Source organism: Vulpes vulpes, chromosome 11, assembly GCF_048418805.1.
Source record: "Vulpes vulpes isolate BD-2025 chromosome 11, VulVul3, whole genome shotgun sequence".
In the NCBI taxonomy this organism is placed as follows: domain Eukaryota; kingdom Metazoa; phylum Chordata; class Mammalia; order Carnivora; family Canidae; genus Vulpes; species Vulpes vulpes.
The window spans coordinates 82859493-82877622 of NC_132790.1; the positions used below are offsets into that span (position 1 = coordinate 82859493).

An 18130-nucleotide genomic window follows, 5' to 3' on the forward strand; every position below is an offset into this window, starting at 1 on the left:
GGACTCTTTGCCTAACTTAACATCAGAAAAATGTTCTATGTTTCATCCAGAAGTTTTCCAGCTTATCTCTTACATTCAGGTCTTTGATCATTCAGTTAACTTATGTGTGTGATATAAGGTAAATGTGTAAACTCATTTTTATTTTTCCAAATGGATATTCAGTTTCCCAGTACCATTTGGTAAAAAGACTATTCTTCTCCCCATTAAATTATCTTGACACCTTTTTTTGAAAATTGTTTGACTATAAATGTAAAGAGACTCAATTCTGTTCCATTGATCTTTATGCCTATCCCTATACCAATACCACAGCATTTTGATTATTGTAACTGTATATTAAGTTTACAAATCAAGTACGTCCTCCAATCTGGTTCTTTTTTTTCCAAAACTGTATTTCCAAAAAAATTTTAGGATTAGCTTGTCAATTTCCCAATAATTCTGCTGGGTTATTGAGACTGCATTAAATCCATACAACAATTTGGGGAGCATTAAGATGTTAGCAATCTTGAGTCTTCCAATTCCTAAATACAGAATTTTTCTCCATTTATTTAGATATACTTTAATTTCTTTAAGATATGCTTTATAGTTTTCATTGAACAAATATTACACTCCTTTACTAAATGTATTCCTAAGCATTTAATCCTTTTTGATCCTTTCATGAGTGGCATTAAGAAGATTTTCATTTTTTGCATTGTTTGTTGCTAAGACAGATAGAAATACAACTGATTTTTATATATTGATCTAAAATATCCTGCAACCTTGCTAAACCTGTTTATCAGTTTTAGTAGTTTCTATATGGATTCCTTAGGATATTTTATATATGAGATCATATCATCTGTGACTAAAGACAGTTTTACTTCTACCTTTCCAATCAAAATGTCTTCATTCATTCATTCACTCATTCATTTGTTCATTCATTCTTGCCTTATTGTAGCAGTTAAAATCTCCAGTACAATATTGAACACACAAAGCAGGGGTGAACATCCTTTCCTTATTCCCAATTTTATGGGAAAGAATTCAGTCTTTCAGCATTTAATACGGTGTTAGCTATAAGTTTTTTTACAGATGTCCATTATAAGGTAGAGGAAGTTCCTTATTTTGTTTAGCATTTTGATCATGAAAGGGTGCTGAATTTTTGTCAAATGATTTTTCCACCTCTTTGAGATAATCATCTAGTTTTTGTATTGTATTCTATTATTATGATGTATTACATTAATGGATTTTTAGCTGTTAAACAAACTTTGCATATGTTAGATAAATGCCATCTGGTCATGGAGTATAATACTTTTTACATTCTGCTGAATTGAATTTGCTAATATTTTGTTTAAAAGTTTTTATTTATGTTCATGAGGGATATAAGTCTTTTCTTTTTATGTCTTTCGCTGGCTTTGGTATTACGGTAGTATTCCCCTCATATAGCGAGTTAGGAATTGTTCCTACCCTCTCTATTTCTTGAAAGTGTTGAATTCTTTAAATATTTGACTGAATTCACCAATGAAGCCACTTGGGACTTATGGTTTGCTTTGTGAAATACTTTAAATTACTAATTCGATTTCTTTATTTATTACCAGACGACTCAGATTTTCTATTTAAGTCAGTTTTCATAATTTGTGTTTTTTGTGGTATTTAATTTAATCTAAATTGTCGAATTTTCTGGCATTAAGTCATTCATACTATTTTCCTCAAAGTTCTTTTAATTTCTATATGATCAGTAGTGATTTCACTTCTCTTATTCGTGATTTTGTATTTCCTCTTTTATTTTCTTGGTCAACCTAAGGGCTTGTGGTAGGCAGAAGAATAGTCCTCCAAGTATGTCCATATTTTAATCCCTAGAATCATTAATATATTATATTACATGGCAAAGAAGAATTAACATTGCAAATGGAATTACAGATGACTTAATCAGCCGACTTTAGGATAGGAAGATTACTCTGGATTATCCTAGTAATACAAATGTAATCACAAAAGTCCTTAAAAAGTAGGAGGAGGCATGAAAAGAAGAGCCAGAGAGATGGCAGTGTGAGAAGAACCTGGCCTGATATTATTTGGCTTTAAAGATGCAAGAAAGGGCCATGAGCCAAGGAGAGTTTACAGCCTCTTGAGCTAAAAAAAGAAAGAAAATGGATTCTCCCTAGAGTCTCCAGAAAGGAATTCACCCAGCCAGCAACTTGAGATCCATGTCAGATTTCTAATCTCTATAAGATAACGAAACTATGTTTTTTAAGCCACTAAACTTGTGGAAACTTGTTACAGCAGCAATAGAAAACTAAGATGGTCTCAACTTCTTTAATCTTTTCCAAAAACCAACTTTTTGTTTCATTAATTTTTTAATTTTCTACCCTATTGTTTTCTACTTTGCTCTTTATTATTTACTCCCATCTATTTGCTTTGGGTTTAGTTTTTACTCTATTCTTTTTCTAATTTCTTAATGGAGAAGCTTAGGTTATTGACTTAAGACCTTTCTTCTTCTTTCTTATAGGCATTTAGAACTATATAGTTCTCTGTAAGTGCTGCTTTATTTTAATCCTATAAACCTTGATACATTGTCTTTCTATTTTCATTCAGTTCAGAATACTTTCTAATGTCCTTTTCAGATTGCTTTTTTGACCAATGGGTTATTTAGGGGTGTGTCATTTAATTTTCAAACATTTGCCATTTTCCAGAGTTCTTCCTTTCTGTGAATTCAAGTTGCTCTCTGCTGTCACTTCCTTTCAGCCCAAAGGATTGCTTTTAGTATTTCTTGTAAAGCAGGTCTGCTAGCAACATATTCTCTCAATATTTGTTTATCTGGGAATGTTTTTCTTTCACCTTCATTTTTAAAGAGTATTTTTGTTGAAATTTTTTTTTGTATTTTTTTTTAATTGGGAGATTTTTTACTTTCAATATTTTGAATACATCATTCCACTATCTTCAGAATTCATTGTTTCTGATGAAAAGTCAGTGATAATATTGCTTTTCTGTACATGAGAAATTGCTTTTCTGGTTTTGTTTTCAAGATTTTCTCTTTTCTTTGGCTTTCAGCAGTATCACAATGTGTCTATTTGTGTATGTCTTTGTGTTTGTAATGCTTGGGTTTTGCTGAACTTCTTAAAACTGTAAATTAATGTTTTCCATCAAAACTGGGAAGCTTTTGACCATTATTTCCTCTCTTTCTGAGATAGCCATTACATATATGTTGGTATGCTTGATGTTGGCTCACAGGTCACAGAGATTGTATTAATTCATCTTTGACCTTTTTTCTCCCTATTAATCAGTTTGGGTAATTTCTGTCAATGTACCTTCAATCTGCAGATTCATTCTTCCGCTATTTAGCTACTCTAGCAAATTTTTCATTTAAGTTATACTTTTCAACTAAGAATTTTTAATTGCCATATTTTTCTTGAGATTCACTATTCACTAAATCCTTGTTATTCTACTTTTGTTTAATTCTTTGAGTGTGATTTCTTTTAGTTATTTTAAAGTATTTATAATACTTAATTTTAAGTCTTCATCCATTAAATCCAACATCTAGGGGAACTCAGTTTCTATTGACTGCTTTATTTTTCCATACTGTAAGTCAGACTTTCTTGTTTATTAACAAGTTATCATAATTTTTTATTGAATCTTGACATTTTAGAACATATATTTTAGCAACTCTGAATTCTGATTCCTCCCTACCCACTCACCCACCCCTAAAGATTACTGTTGCTATCGCTGATGCTATCACTGATTTGTCTGTTCTCTGTTGAGTAACTTGCCTAGACTAAGTCTGTGAGCTCTGTCTTCGTCATAGTGTCTGGCTTCTGATGTGTCTGCTCAGTTTTGTTTTGATTTTTTTATTATCTTCATTTTTAAGCCTAGCCTCCTAAAGTTCATCCTACTGTCTGTTCAACCACAGATTAATTACAGGTTGTGCTCAAATACCTTGAGCCAGGAAGGTTTCCATTCTCTGCTGATGGATCAGAGTGTGCGCTAGGGAGCTCATTCAAAATTCAGGTCATTTTCAAGTCTCTCCTGCAGTTTACTTTCTGCCAGGCCTTCTCATGGTGTCTCACAGACTCCTCAGTACATGAACCCAGACTCTACTGGCCAGGAATGTGCAGATGGCTTAGGATCACTCTGGTTTCTGCTGTTCATATGCATAGCCTCAGTCAACCCAGGGTATGTGAAGAACATATCAAGCATATTATGGTTGTCTCACTCCCAGAACTTCCTGCTAAATTTCTAACCAATCTGTTATTTCATTGCATTCTCCAAAAAGAACCACAAGTTTGGACCACAGAAGCTACTAGCCCTCCCTGTTTTCTTGCTGTAAAGACCACCACTTTAATTGACAATGGTCCAAGTCAAATAAGCCTCTTCTGGAAGTAGCAGCAAAACAACTGGTTTTCATGGCCTTCCCTACCTACACTTAATAAACTACTTATAGAGGTGGAGGGGGGACAGCAGGAGCCCCTTGCAAGAATACCACAGACTTCTACCATTCTTAACCAAAATTTAGTAGTTTTCATAAATAAATGTTTTGCTCTATTTCCAGTAGGCTAAATGGTTGTTTTTTGATAGTGTTACCCAGTTTTATAGTTGCTTGGTGGGGATGGGGGAAGTTCATTGACCCTTTCACACAGGCATGCTAGAAGTGAATCAGGAAAACTTTCAATAACCAGTTTTGTGTTATATGTTCTTTTTCTTCACCAAGTCATCTCAAATCCATTCTCTAACAAGGCAAAAAAAGGAGGAAATAAACAAGAGGGAGCAAGAAAGAAAAGAGAGAAAGAATTCCTAAAATGATATAAGCAAAAGTATTTGAAAGATTTCACTGTTTTTTCCTGCCTTTTTTTATATTTTCATTTTCCATTTTATAATTTTAACTTTATATATTTTATAATTTAATTTTCAAATAGTATGTGGTTATGTATGTGGTTCAAAAATTAAATTGAAAATTAATGTACAAAAAAAAGAAAATTAATGTACATAGTCTCTCAGTCCTTTAACTCATTCATCTACTTCTTGACCCCATTCTTAGCATGGGTCATTTATTTCATGTTTATTTTTATTTTGTATTCATCTATTGTGTGTATGGTTTCCTTATGTAAATGCAAGCATATATGAAGATATATTTTTGTTTTTCTTCTTTTCTAATAGGAATCAAAACCTAATACACATATTGCTCTGCCCTGGCTTTTTTTCAGTTCATCACCCCTGGAAAGCTTTCCACATCCTTCCAGTTTCCTCATAGTTTTGTAGAGTTGTGTTGTATTCCATTACAGAGGTAGTATGATGTATTTGATCAGTCCACTACTGATGAATCATACAAAGGAAGTCTCTGCCCACAGTCTAGGGAAAGCTAGGAAAAGGCCCTTCTGCTTTCAATGTTCCTCTAACCCATTTTTCAACTAGCTGGATGAGGGACTATTACTCCCTCCAGCCCTTTTCTCGGTCAGTTTACCATAGCTCCAAATGAGATTACCAATTATAATGGGATAAGAATGGGTAGATTAGGAGAATGCTGAACATCCACTTCTAAAGATGGAGAGCTTCCTTCTGGTGACCCAAGCCAAATTCAATCTCGCTTAGCTCTTGCATTTACATGTGGATAGGTTTCCTAACTCCCAGTTGTAAAATAAGGTTCTTCTTATACAGGAAGAAAACATGCTAAGATTTTTACCTTTACAATAATTTTTAAAAATACACATTCATTCTTTAAGGTTGTAAATTGAAGGTTAAGTTAGGAGTCTTATAGCAAAGATGTTTGGGGGAGCCTGATACTACTTCCTTCTCTAAGAACTTATGCCACAGTTGATACTGAAAGGAGGGTATGGGTCATGGGGCTACTGTATTAGTACCACATGCCCTTGGCATACCCTCCTCTGATTCAAGAATGGATGACCAACACCAAGGAACACAAAGCTTTGACTATCCAGGGATAAATAAATTTTTCTCAATAAATAATTTATTCTAGAAGACACAGGGAGCATAGGAATATAGGGAGCACTTGAACTGAAAGGTGATGTACAATATGGCTGGAGAAGGTACTTGCCCAGGAGCAACATTTATGAGCCTAAATTGAAGAAAAATCCCTCTCCTTGATAGCAACCTAAAGTCAACTCTCCCATCAGGATCAACTTCAAAGCCCTTCTCCATTAGCTGAGGCCACAAATGACCCCGCTGCTCAAAGCAAAGGGCATTTTTATGGGCAGCAATGTCACAAGCTATCATCAAACAGTTTTTGCTCTGAGTACCAAGATGCCAGCATAGAAAGGTCCCCTTAGGTACAGCCAATATCCCCCTCCCACCCCCCAAAAAGCACCCCCTGACCAAAACCGTCCTCCTCTGCCCTTCAACGGCCTCTCCTGTTTGCACTCCTTTAATTGGACTTGTTTTTGAAGCCCATAGAATTTATTATTCAGAAAACAACCTTCTCTGCAATATCAACCTTAATTAACTGTGTTCTTTTTCTATCGCCTCCCACCCTCCACTTCATGCATTTGAATTAAGGCACTCCAGAGCCCCTGGCCAGCACCCCTCCCCCATCACAGACCCATCAGTGTCTACCAGCCAACCATGACCAGATAAGGGAAAATGGAATTCCTTATCTCTGCCTGCCAATGTGAAAGGGTCAAGGTTACCAAGGAGAGACCTTCCAAAATGAAGGAGAGGAAGAAAGAAGCCAAGCCTCTCTGGTTTCCATGGAAACAGAAGGTTGAATCATGGTGCATCCCCGAGAGCCTGGCCCGCTTAGCTCTGCTGACATCTTTCCACTTCATTAGCCTCTTTATCAAGTGATTCTGCATAGGACTAAGTGTATTTTGGTGTCAGGGTGCACTGTAGATGATTCAAAAACAGAATGACCTTTGCCGCAGATCCCCAGTGCCTTCAAGAGCCACAGACATCTGCACCCCCCGCTCCTTTCAGTCCTCTTTACAGCTCTGCTCACTCCTCACTCTAATCAAAGCTCCAGCACCATGAGGCTGAGGCTGGGAGGTGTCCCTACCCAGCAGCCCAGGAAGCTGGGACCCTGGCTGTCAGGGATGCACAGCACCCGAGCCAGGAGGAAGATTAATGACTTTGCCCACAGAAAATGGATAAAACGGGCCCCAAAAAGACAATAAATGTGGGGCCGACTGTGAGGAAGGCTCTGACAGTAACAAATACTGACTGACATGGCATTGTGTTCCCTTTCTAGATGACTCTGAGCTGCCAGTGGAAACACAGATTCATTTAATAAGCGCTTCAGTGAGACAAAGGGGCCTTTGGGGGTTAGGATTGATCTCCACCGCATGCGTATGCACACCAACATTTTGTGTGTGAAAAGGAATGTCTGCCTCTGGTATCTGTCCCTTTGGAAATCCAAGGAGCGTGCTGTAATTTCCCAATCTTGTCTCCATGCTTCAGCAAATTTGTCACTAGTAGGTTCTCTCAGCCATGAAAATTCTCCTGCAACCAAGAGCCCAGGGCTGAAAGGAAATCAGTTAGGGGACTTAAAACACCTTTGGTAAGTTTGACCTCCCTTTCAGGAAACCTTACAGGTCAGTGTCCAGGGGAGAGACACTCTTCCTCTTGTACACGGGCTGCAGTGACCTTTGCAGGAAGCAAGCTTGACCAAGGAGCAGGCAAGGGAAGCTAGAGCCACAGGAATGAGGCTGACAAGGAGATGCCAGGAGGCCTGGGAGCTGCCTTCCTTGTATTTTGTTTTCTTCTTTCCAAAATAACTCAAAAAGGCTGTGTCACGGAAGCCAGGGAATCTGGGTCCCATGTCCTGGGGCCGACACCAACTCCATGTGCTCATGACGGGGTCATTTGTTCTCTCTGGGCATCATACTACCATCAGAGGAATGTGATGATTAGACTGGGTAACTTCTCAGATCCCTTCCAGCTCTGTCGTGGGGGTCAGTCCTAATGTGACCCAGCCTCTCACACTCACACCCCAGCATGGTCTCCTAAGTCTTTTCCCAAACCCCATTCCCTCCGCACTGTCTCTACCCTCACCTCCCTAGCTCTGAGCCTGGCCAGAACCTTCACATCTGCTACTGGACTGCCACCATGACCCCCTACTGGGCCCACAGTCTTGCTCTTCTCCCATTCATTCTCCAGAGCAGCAATTCTCAGGGTACAGTCCTGGTCTAGCACTATCAGCAGCACCTGGGAACTTGTTAGAAATGGGAATTCTCAGACCCTATCCCAAATCAGAAATTCCTGGCTTCGGTCCAGAGATCTGACTCCCTTAGATCAGAATAAAAGCCCTCTTTGACCTGACCCCTCTAGGCCTATTCCAGGTCCTTGTCTGACTACCACCTTCCTTGGAAAATATTTACTGTCAGGCAACACAAACTTGTAATTGTCAATTACACTGTACTGTGTCACACCCCTGGCCCCACAGAAATCATTCCTTCTAGCTGGGATGGTCCTTATGGCCAGTCCTCACTTCACAGGGCTAAGTCCTTATCAAACTTTAATTCAGTGCAAATGACACTCCTCTAAAAAGACTTTCCAACTTCCCCTACCTCCAAAACTAGCATCAAGACCCCTCCCTGTATTGCCAGCATTCCTTGTGCATACCTCCACTCTGCATATGTCACCTTGTGTGGCAGGCAGGATTTTAAGATGGCCTGTAAGATTTCCCAATCTACTCCTACCCACCCCACTAACAACCCGTGTGTACAAAACCTGCATAACCTCTGGGACAATGAATATGATAGATTTCACTCCCATAATTCTATATGGTTGATTTTGTTTATTTTGTTTTAAGATTTTATCTATTTATTTGAGAAAGAAAGAGAGCACAAGTTGGGGAGGGGGCAGAGAGAGAAAGAGAAGTAGGCTCCCTGCTGAGCAGGGAACCCTATGCAGGGCTCAATGCAGGCTTGATCCCAGGACCCTTAGATCATGACCTGAGCCAAAGCCAGACATTTAACTGACTGAGCCATCCAGGTGCTCCATATGGTTCATTTTAAAATAAAAGGATTAACCAGGTAGTCCTGATCTGAACACAAGAGCCCTTTAAAAACAGTTTCCTCAAAAAAGAAGTCAGAGATTCAAAGCATAAGAGGAATTCAACCCAATGAGGTTCTCCATTGCTGAGATGGGGGGAAAGAGGTGGGCCTAAGGCAAAAACCCAGAAGCAGCCTCTAGGAACTTAGAATAGTCTCCAGCTGACAGCCAACACGGGAATGGGAAGTCTAGTTCTACAACCTCAAGGAACTCTATTCTGCCAACAACAGAAATAAGCTTGGAAGTCGATTTTTCCACAGATCCTCCAGAAAAGAATTTAGTCTAGCCAACACCTGGATTTCAACCTGAGCAGACATATTGTGCTGGACCTCTGACCTGCAAAACTGTGAGCTAACTTTAAGCCACCAAATTTAGGGTACTTTTTTACATTGCAACAACAATAACAACAACAACAAAACTAACACATCTTATTTTGTAATTGTCTGCTTTGTGGCAGCTCCTCTACTGACTGAGCTACTTCAAGTAGAAACTGCCTTATTCGTTCATGTCTGTGTCACCAGCACATGTCTTAGATGTGCCCAGAGCTTAGTAGGTAGGTGGGTGGATGGATGGATGGATGGCTGGATGGATGGATAAATGGATCTTAGAGCACTGGATTCCATTGTCCCAGCAGTTGCTTTGGTATGATGACAAAGGAACAGAATTTTTTTTTTTTTTTAAAGAATACGTAATAAACAATAAAACTGGAATAGAAAAAAATGGGGTTTTGCCACTTTGTTGATTTTTACAGCATGAAGATATCTTCATCTGTTAAGAGTTTGTCCTCCATTTATCTCTTGAAGACCAATACCTCATAGCACCAGGAGCTAACAATATGTGCCCTCTTATGGACATCTGCTATTGTTCTATATAATGCCCCTTCTCTTTGAGGTAATGATGCTTTGTGTACAATACTGGTGGGGTATAGTGACCAGCCTCCCACCTCAGAAGCCCAAAAAGGGAAAATCCTACCTGTCTCAACTCACTGGGTGTGCAGACAGCTGAACTCTCCACCCAGAAGTTAGGGTGAGTAGTATGATGTTGCTGGGACAGTCAGGTTTATCCCTAACAGATTTAGGGGTACCTAATTCCTGGTGTCTAATAGAAGGTCAAGTGGTATCCTGGTGTAGCAAAGGCTGTCCCTGGCCCAGTTGCCCTGTTATAACAGGGTTCTGACTCAAGCACTTGATTTTTTCCCATATTTCACGCTGCTTCTCTGGCCGCCCATTGAATCTCTGAACCTCTGATTGACTCTTTTCCTGCTTAAAAAATGTAGAGTTGGTTTTGGTTATTTGTAACCAAGAATTCTGACTGATAAAAATTCTCATCATGCTGAGGTGACAGCTGAGCACTTTTCCTATTCTTAAAAGTCTCAGAGAGTCTACAAACTCTCTCGGTTACCTGTTGTACTAGTCAAGGTTCTTAATTGTAAACAAAAGAACCCTCTGTAGCTGATCTAAGTGGAATAGAAATTTATTAAAGGATATTCAGCATCTCGAGAGACCCTGAAGCCAGGAACAAAAGACAGATCTTGTCACCCTCAGGATTGCTCCCATAGGGTCTTTGCGAGCACCCCCAACTGGCACAGAAACCACAGGTTCCAGCGACAACATTGCACCCTATGTCTCCACCAGAAAGCCTGCCATAGCTGTCCTGGATGCTCAATGTCTCTGTCCAGTCCCTGGTACGAATGGACTCCTTTTGACACCTGCTTCCTAATATCAGTGGCCTCCTAACTGAAGCCTGGCACAGATGCATCTAGTTAGGAGGAACTTAATCCAGTGCTCTGTTCAAGGGAAACTAGGAAAACCCATTTCTGGCTTCTCTCTTAGGAAAGCACAGACTCAGAAGGCAAGAAATTTTCCAGAAGTAGGAAAAGTGTTCAAGAGTTCTGGGTGCCCAAGTGGCTTGACAGATATCCTTTTGACTACCAGTAGCTTGACAACATCTGTTTCAGTGTTAAAAACACCTTGCATCCAAGAAATCCTTTCTAGAGGCTAACCAAACTCCCACCTGCTGCAAAGCACTAATGTAACCAGAGTCCTCTGTATGCTGCCTTCAGCAGAATTCTACAAGAGCTCACCACTGCCTTACAAATATTTGAACACTGTCCTTAAGTCCCCTTTTGACTTCCTTTTATGCTGGTTAAGAAGTAACAATTATTTTCTCCTTCTCCCTTTCTTAGGATTCCTCGGAGCTTTTGTCAGTTCTTGAAGCCATTCTCTCAGCTATTCCAATCTGTCTTCAATTGCTCTAAAAGATCCATTCCTTGTACTGTTCTCTACCAGATAACATAGATGCTTTCATTTTCGCTCTTCATGCTGTCTCTCCAGTTTAGACCCTTAGCTACCTGCTCCAATGAATAGCATCCTCCCCTAGGTTCATTCAACTCTGCTAGGTCATGCTGCACTGTGGCCAAACCACAAAGGAATTTTGCAGTGACCTGTTATTATGGGGTATTCAGAGCTAAAAGCACAACAGCCCTTCCACCCCTTGGTCACTGCATAGCTACAGTGCATACTCAGCTCAGAGGTCACTGGAATTATAGGGGCTCAAAGAAGAAGCAAGGTACACTGCTGCTCTGGAATGAAACTCTCTCCCAAAGACTTCCACCAGCTATGTGACCTCAGATAAAGGTCCTCAAACCTTACCTCTCTGAGCTTCAGATTTCTCATCTGAAATGTTTAGATAATAATAATATTTGCCTCACATAACTCCTAAAGGGTTGAAAAAGGTGATACATCTAATATACTTACAGTAAATGCTCAATATTTGCCACCTTATAGGGATGACTTGGAGACCCCAAATAATCATGGGTATAAAAAAAAAAACCTGGGAAAATCTCATAAAATTTCAGGTTGTTACTAACATCATAGTTACTAGTATTATTTCACAAACTAAAAAGGTTGTGGTACAAGGTTGTGGGTACAACCATGATAAAATGCACTTCCTAGAAGGACACAAGTGGGTTTCTACATATTGCCCTGAGAAGAATGAGTGTGATGGTTAATTTTATGAGTCAATCTGAATGGCTTAAGGAATGTCCAGATATCGAGCGAAACATAAGTTCTGGGTGCATCTGTGAGGTTCCTTCTAAAATCGATTAGCATTTGATCCAGTAGACTGTGTAAAAAATGCAGGCAGTCGTCACCAACATGGGCAGGCATCATCCAATCTGCCAAACTGAACAAAAAGGCAAATGAACCGTGAACTAGAACTTCTTGAACTAGAATGTCTACCTTTTCCTGCCATTAGAAGTTACATTAGAGTTTCTAGTTCTCAGGCTTTTGGACATAGACTAAATTATACCATGGGCTTCCCTGGTTCTCCATGCTGCAGACAGCAAAATGTGGACCTCTCATCCTTCATAATCATATTAGCCAACTTCTGTGAGCTATATATCTATAGATACAGATAGACATAGATATAGATATCCCACTAGTTTTGTTTCTCTGGAGAATCCTAATACAGTGATTATATATCCATTATAGACATGCCCAGAATGGTAGAATTTGTGATTTATAGAGGCAGGAACTGAGGGGAAAAGACCTTGCCCGAAATGGTCAGTGGCAGAGATAGTCCTTGAATCTAATGTTCTTGGCTCAGCTAACATCACCTTGGCAGAACAAGTCTTCCATATTGACCTTTGTGGGCCAGACAGTGCTCCCCATCTCCACTCACACATCCCAGCCAGGTTTCCAAATGGCACCCAACACCCAGACCACCCAGACCATCCAATAGCCAGAGTTGGTGCCCTTAAACATAATTTGAAGAATCAGGAAATGTCCACATCAACAATTCCTCCTCCAATCCACCTGCCTTTGAGTCTGAAGTCCCTGCCCTTGTACTAACCTCTTTAGGAAATTTTAAAATGGAAACAGCAATTCAAGAGTGAACTCTGGAACCATTATTATGCTAAGAACTAGTCTAGCAGATCTCTGAGTAAGAGCAGATAAGAGTTTATATGGGGAGTTGGTACAGGGTAGAGTTAAATAAAGGTTAACAAGAAAGGTAGAAAAATCATACAAAGAATATTTCTGACACAATAAATAGGATTTCCCATAGTGAAGACTAAGGTGGGGGCTACTGAGGGATATATGAGGCTCCCTCAGGGAAAGGGTTAAAGAGTGCCACCCTGTAACTGTCCATCCTTCCAGGTTCAGTCAGACAGCCCCTCGTTAGGGAGTCTTCCTGGGCCCTCCAGGACTGAGTGCCTGCCTTCAAGGATTTCATAGCATTCTGAGTCTCTCCATCATGACTCTTTCATCTCACTAGCTGTGAACTCTTTGAGGGCAAAATTAGGCCCTGCTGCATCCCTAACATGCAACAGAGGACCTGGCTGGATTTACGGATGGCACGGCAAGTCTAGTCACCTGCCTTAATACACTTGCAAGCCACACTCAGAGGAAGGCCCCTTCAGCCAAGGCTACTTCTTCTGAGATTTAGGACCCTACTGATGTTCATAATTCCTTTAAATTCAGAGACAATTCGTGTGTGCATCAACTAGAAGACATGAAGAGAAATCTCTGGCTACCCCAGGAGCCAGCACTCAGGAGCAGTAGCTTCTGAAACTCTACAGAGGAAGGACAGATAAGTGTGGCAAGCTAGGTGAGGAGCTACACCACTTATCATGGGCTGGCTCTGTATAGCTGGCACTCAGTTTTTAATGGGATTACATTTTTCAGGTGAACTTTTTATTTTATTTTTAATTTCAAGTTTTTATTTAAATTCCAGTTAGTTGGGGATCTCTGGGTGGCTCAGCAGTTTAGCGCCTGTCTTCAGCCCAGGGTGTGGTCATGCAGTCCCAGGATCAAGTCCCACATCGGGCTCCCTGCGTGGAGCCTGCTTCTCTCTCTGCCTGTGTCTCTGCCTCTCTCTCTCTCTCTCTCTCTCTCTCTGTGTCTCTCATGAATAAATAAATAAAATCTTAAAAAAAATAAAGCAAAGAAATAAATTCCAGTTAGTTGGGACACCTGGGTGGTTCAGTGGTTGAGCATCTACCTTCGGCTTAGGTCATGATCCTGGAATTGAGTTCCACATTGAGCTCCCCATGGGAAGCCTGCTTCTCCCTCTACCTATGTCTCTGCCTCTCTGTGTCTCTCATGAATAAATAAATAAATCTTAAAAAAAATAAATTCTAGTTAGTTAACACATAGTGTAATACTGGTTTCAGGAATAGAATTCACTGATTCATCACTTACATACAACACCCAGTGATCACCATAACAAGTGCCCTCCTTAATGTCCATTACCTATCTAGCCCATCCCTTGCCCATCTCCTTCCATCATCCTCAGTTTATTCTCCAGCGTTGAGTCTCTAATAGTTTGCCTCCCTTTTTTCTTTTCTTCCTTCCCTATGTTTATCTGTTTCGTTTCTTAAATTCCACATATGAGTGAAATCATACAGTATTTGTCTCTCTCTGACTGACTTATTTCACTTAGTATAATACACTCTCATTCCATCCACATTGCTGCAAATGGCAAGATTTCACTCTTTTTGATGACCGAGTAATATTCCATTGTACACACACACACACACACACACACACACACATCCCATATCATCTTTATCTATTTATCAGTCAGTGGACATTTGGGCTCTTTCCATAATTTGGCTATTGTTGATAATGCTGCTATAAACATCCAGGTCAATTTTTTAAAACAAAATTTTAAAACTGCTTTTGTTTATATTTAATATAAGAATGAGATGATGTCAGTGGTCCCTATCAAAGGATATATACGTGTGTGCATATATATAAGTAGTGCATCCTGGGGATGAGGGAGCTTTGTGAAGCCCCTGGGGATGAAGGGAGGGCTGTGCCCCTGCATCCCCACCACCGAACTGCCACTTTCAAGGACACTTAACCTGCTACCCTCCCACATGCTGCCTTTCACTTGAGTCACAAAATAACTTCCAACTCCACTGTGAAAACCCTTGGCTTTCACCAAGACCTAGCAGCAGACCCCAAACAAAGAAAAACCAAAGCAGAAAGAGGACACATCACATCCAAACATGGGCCCTTCTGTGGGCCCTACCATCCACAAGGCCAGTTCAGGAAGCTACTATTGATTTTACATGGGAAAGAGAACTAGGTAAAGAGAAAGCTTGCGGGGGAGTCAGGCCAGACGGAGACTAATATCTCATCTCTCTGTGTTATCTTTTTCCACAGTTCAAAAATCAATTAGTGATGAATTTCTCTGGAAACTTCTTAAACAATGCTATTTCATTAAAGATCTGTGCAAGCACCATCAGATTTGCTTTCCAGGTGTGAATTAGAAAATTAGCCTCATCCTTTTAATAATTTCCTCCTTGGTAACGTTACATCAGTCTACACATCGTCTAGTACCAGCTGAGCTGAAGCCAGTGGGAAGCACATAATTCCTTTTCCCCTCCAGTAATAGAAATAAAAGCAGGCAGGATGGAAAACATGGGTATTTCCTAAAATGGGAGGAGGAGACAAAACAGAGAAGAGCCCCAAAGAGGCCAAGAAGAGTCTGGGAAGACAGATCTCCATGGCTACTGGGAGTAACTTGCCAGCAAATAGCAAAGGAAAGGGGTGGAGGGTGATGAGGAGGGTGGGAGTAACTGAGAAAGGAGCCAAGAGGCAGCCAGGGGGCAGCCTGTTGACCCTGCAAGGTACTGCCTAGGCAAAGCCAGCAAGGGTGCTTTCTAGTGTGGTGCAGCTCCCAGCCCAGACCTATCCATCTCTATCTATGGGCAGCATTGCCACAGTAATAGGCTAGAGAGGTGAGGGCTGCTCTGCAAACAAAGAGGACTGTCACTGCGGCCAAGCACGACGCTAGCCTGACACCACAGCACACAACTGCCTTACTTTCTGCTTCCCTCAACAGAGGGAGATGAACCCTCATTAATTCAGACTAATTTGCTAGAAGGCCAACCTAATAGACAGTAGTAAGATGCTCTTAAAGGATTCCATTTTATCACTTTCATTTACACATAGTAAAAAGAACTAAGTCTGCCTTTGATGAATAGATAAAAATGATTAGTAGTTAGCTCATTAAAGCACAATTTAAAAATAACTCACATTTTATTGATTGAACGAAATTACATTAAAAACCATGCCATGCAGAGAAAATGACTAAGTCACCATCCCTGTCTTCAAGGAGTGTGCAGTCTGGGTAGAAGGTGAATATCCAGGTCAGGAAATGATTGCAACAGAGCAAAATGTGTTGAGATGTCAGCTAAGGGGGTGGGGTGATGGGAACATAGAAAAACACTGTCTTACCCAGATAGAGCAAGCTGGGCACCTAGGAAGGCTTTTTGGAAGTGCTCCTGGAACTGGTTCTTGAAGAACAGTTAGAAGTTAGCCAGGTTGTGGGGAGGCAAAAATGGGGGGATGGAAAAGACAGGGAACCACATAGTCATCCCAGGCATTTGCATAGTAGTATACGGTTTGCAAACCTCATAGTTTACCTATGTTTTCTCATTTTTGATGTTAGAACAGCCCTCTGAGAGAAGCGCTGTTATTTCGCCCTATTGTAGATGAAGACAGAGTCCAAATGACTCCCCCAGCCCAGCTGGTAAAAGAGGAAGGAACCAAGGAATGAATCAAGTCCCCTCCACTCCAGACTCCACACCCTGTCAGAAATCTGATGAAAACCACAGACCCTCTTCTCAGGAAAAAAAAAATGCACATATGCTCGCACTCACAAAAAAATTCATATACGATTGGATGGCACTCAGAAACCCTCTAAATCTGGGATCAGCCCAAGGATCCCAGCTAAGAGCTCCTTCTCTGAGCAGAGCTGGTCTATACTTACACAGTAGTAACCCCACATTGTTTGTAGAGAAATGCAGACTTCTGGACCACTCTGATGATTCTACTTTCAAGGAAGTAAATGGTCACTCTTCATCTCAATATACTTTACCCTACTGCTAGTGAACCTCATGTCCTCAGATCAAGCAGAGTAAATGTTCGACCCCACAACACTGAAACAATGTCAGATTCTATAAGACTTGGAGTCACATCTTACACTGACTCTGTCCATCCAAAATGAATTCTGTCTGCTAGGGTCTTGGGGATCCAGAGTCACAAGCTCACATTTCATGGGGAAGGTCTGGGCATGAGGGCAAGTGAGCAGTCAGGTTGACAGGGCTGGAACTCGGTGAGAGAGGCAGGCAGGCATCTGAGGAAGGAGGCTCCTTGGTTCCTTCTCCCACCTATTGTAGATCTTACAGTATCATAAGCAGTTCCAGGACTGACCTCCCAAGCTCTAAAACCTTGCTGGAAACAATTTTCTCAGCAGCAGAAGAGAATTTTAAGTGTAAACACCTCCTCCTACCACCCCCAACTCAACAAACTCCTCCTCACCTTGACTGCAGGATTGGGGCAGGGGTCACATCTTCTTGCTCACTCCATATGCTCAGCATTCCTTGGTGCCTGGCCCACAGCAGGTGGCTATTAAATATATACTGAATTGATACACGAATGATGTTCCATATCTCTCCATCATTGATTCAAAATCATCTCTGGAAGTGACAAAAAGGAAAAAGAATTTTAAAAATCTCCTCCCCTTGTAGGTTTCATGTCTCTACAGCACATTTCCAAAGGTCCCTCTCCCTTACCTGGGTATCCACAGACATGATGCTCTAGTGGCCTTGTTCATGCACCGGCTGCCTTGCCGCAGACAGCCCTCTGCCCACACCTAGCAAGGTCCCTGTGGGCCATGTCCGTGCTCCCAGGAGGCCAAATGCACACCCTTGTGGCTTCTGGTGAACCAGCAGCCAGCAGGCCCCACCTACAGTCCTCCTCCCCTAGGGTGAAGACACTAACTGAGAAACCGCAGAATTTAAATGATCCCACAGGAAGGAAATCAACATCTCTTAGAGAACAAATTCTAGGACTGGAGTAGAAACTGAACATTCTGGAAGCGATAATTGGTCTCATTTATCTAAATTTAGAAGGTCTGGAAAGGGAAAGAGTAACTATTAAGACAAGTTATTTAGAAGATAAGCCTTTAATCAAAGAGATGAGTCAAACCCAAATTCAAACCAAAATCCTGCTCAAATCAGGGGTTTGAAATATAAGTTCCTTTGGGGATAAAAGTCAGATCTTATTTAACTTGAAAATGAATAAGAACTTTCACAAAAAGAATAAACTCCAGCAACAAAAATAGGCCATCTGATAACTGTGATAACCACCAA

General features: G+C 40.8%; 1 long non-coding RNA gene across 7 annotated transcripts in view; it reads right to left on the reverse strand.

The window, feature by feature from the left end:
- The window catches only part of LOC112932568 (uncharacterized), a 425597-nt gene that overhangs the window by 257682 nt on the left and 149785 nt on the right, over positions 1-18130 (reverse strand). For all 7 annotated transcript variants that reach the window (XR_011995276.1, XR_011995274.1, XR_011995277.1 and 4 more), the window contains one exon: positions 17298-17455. This is a non-coding gene — a long non-coding RNA (uncharacterized lncRNA). The remainder of the gene's footprint in view (positions 1-17297; positions 17456-18130) is intronic.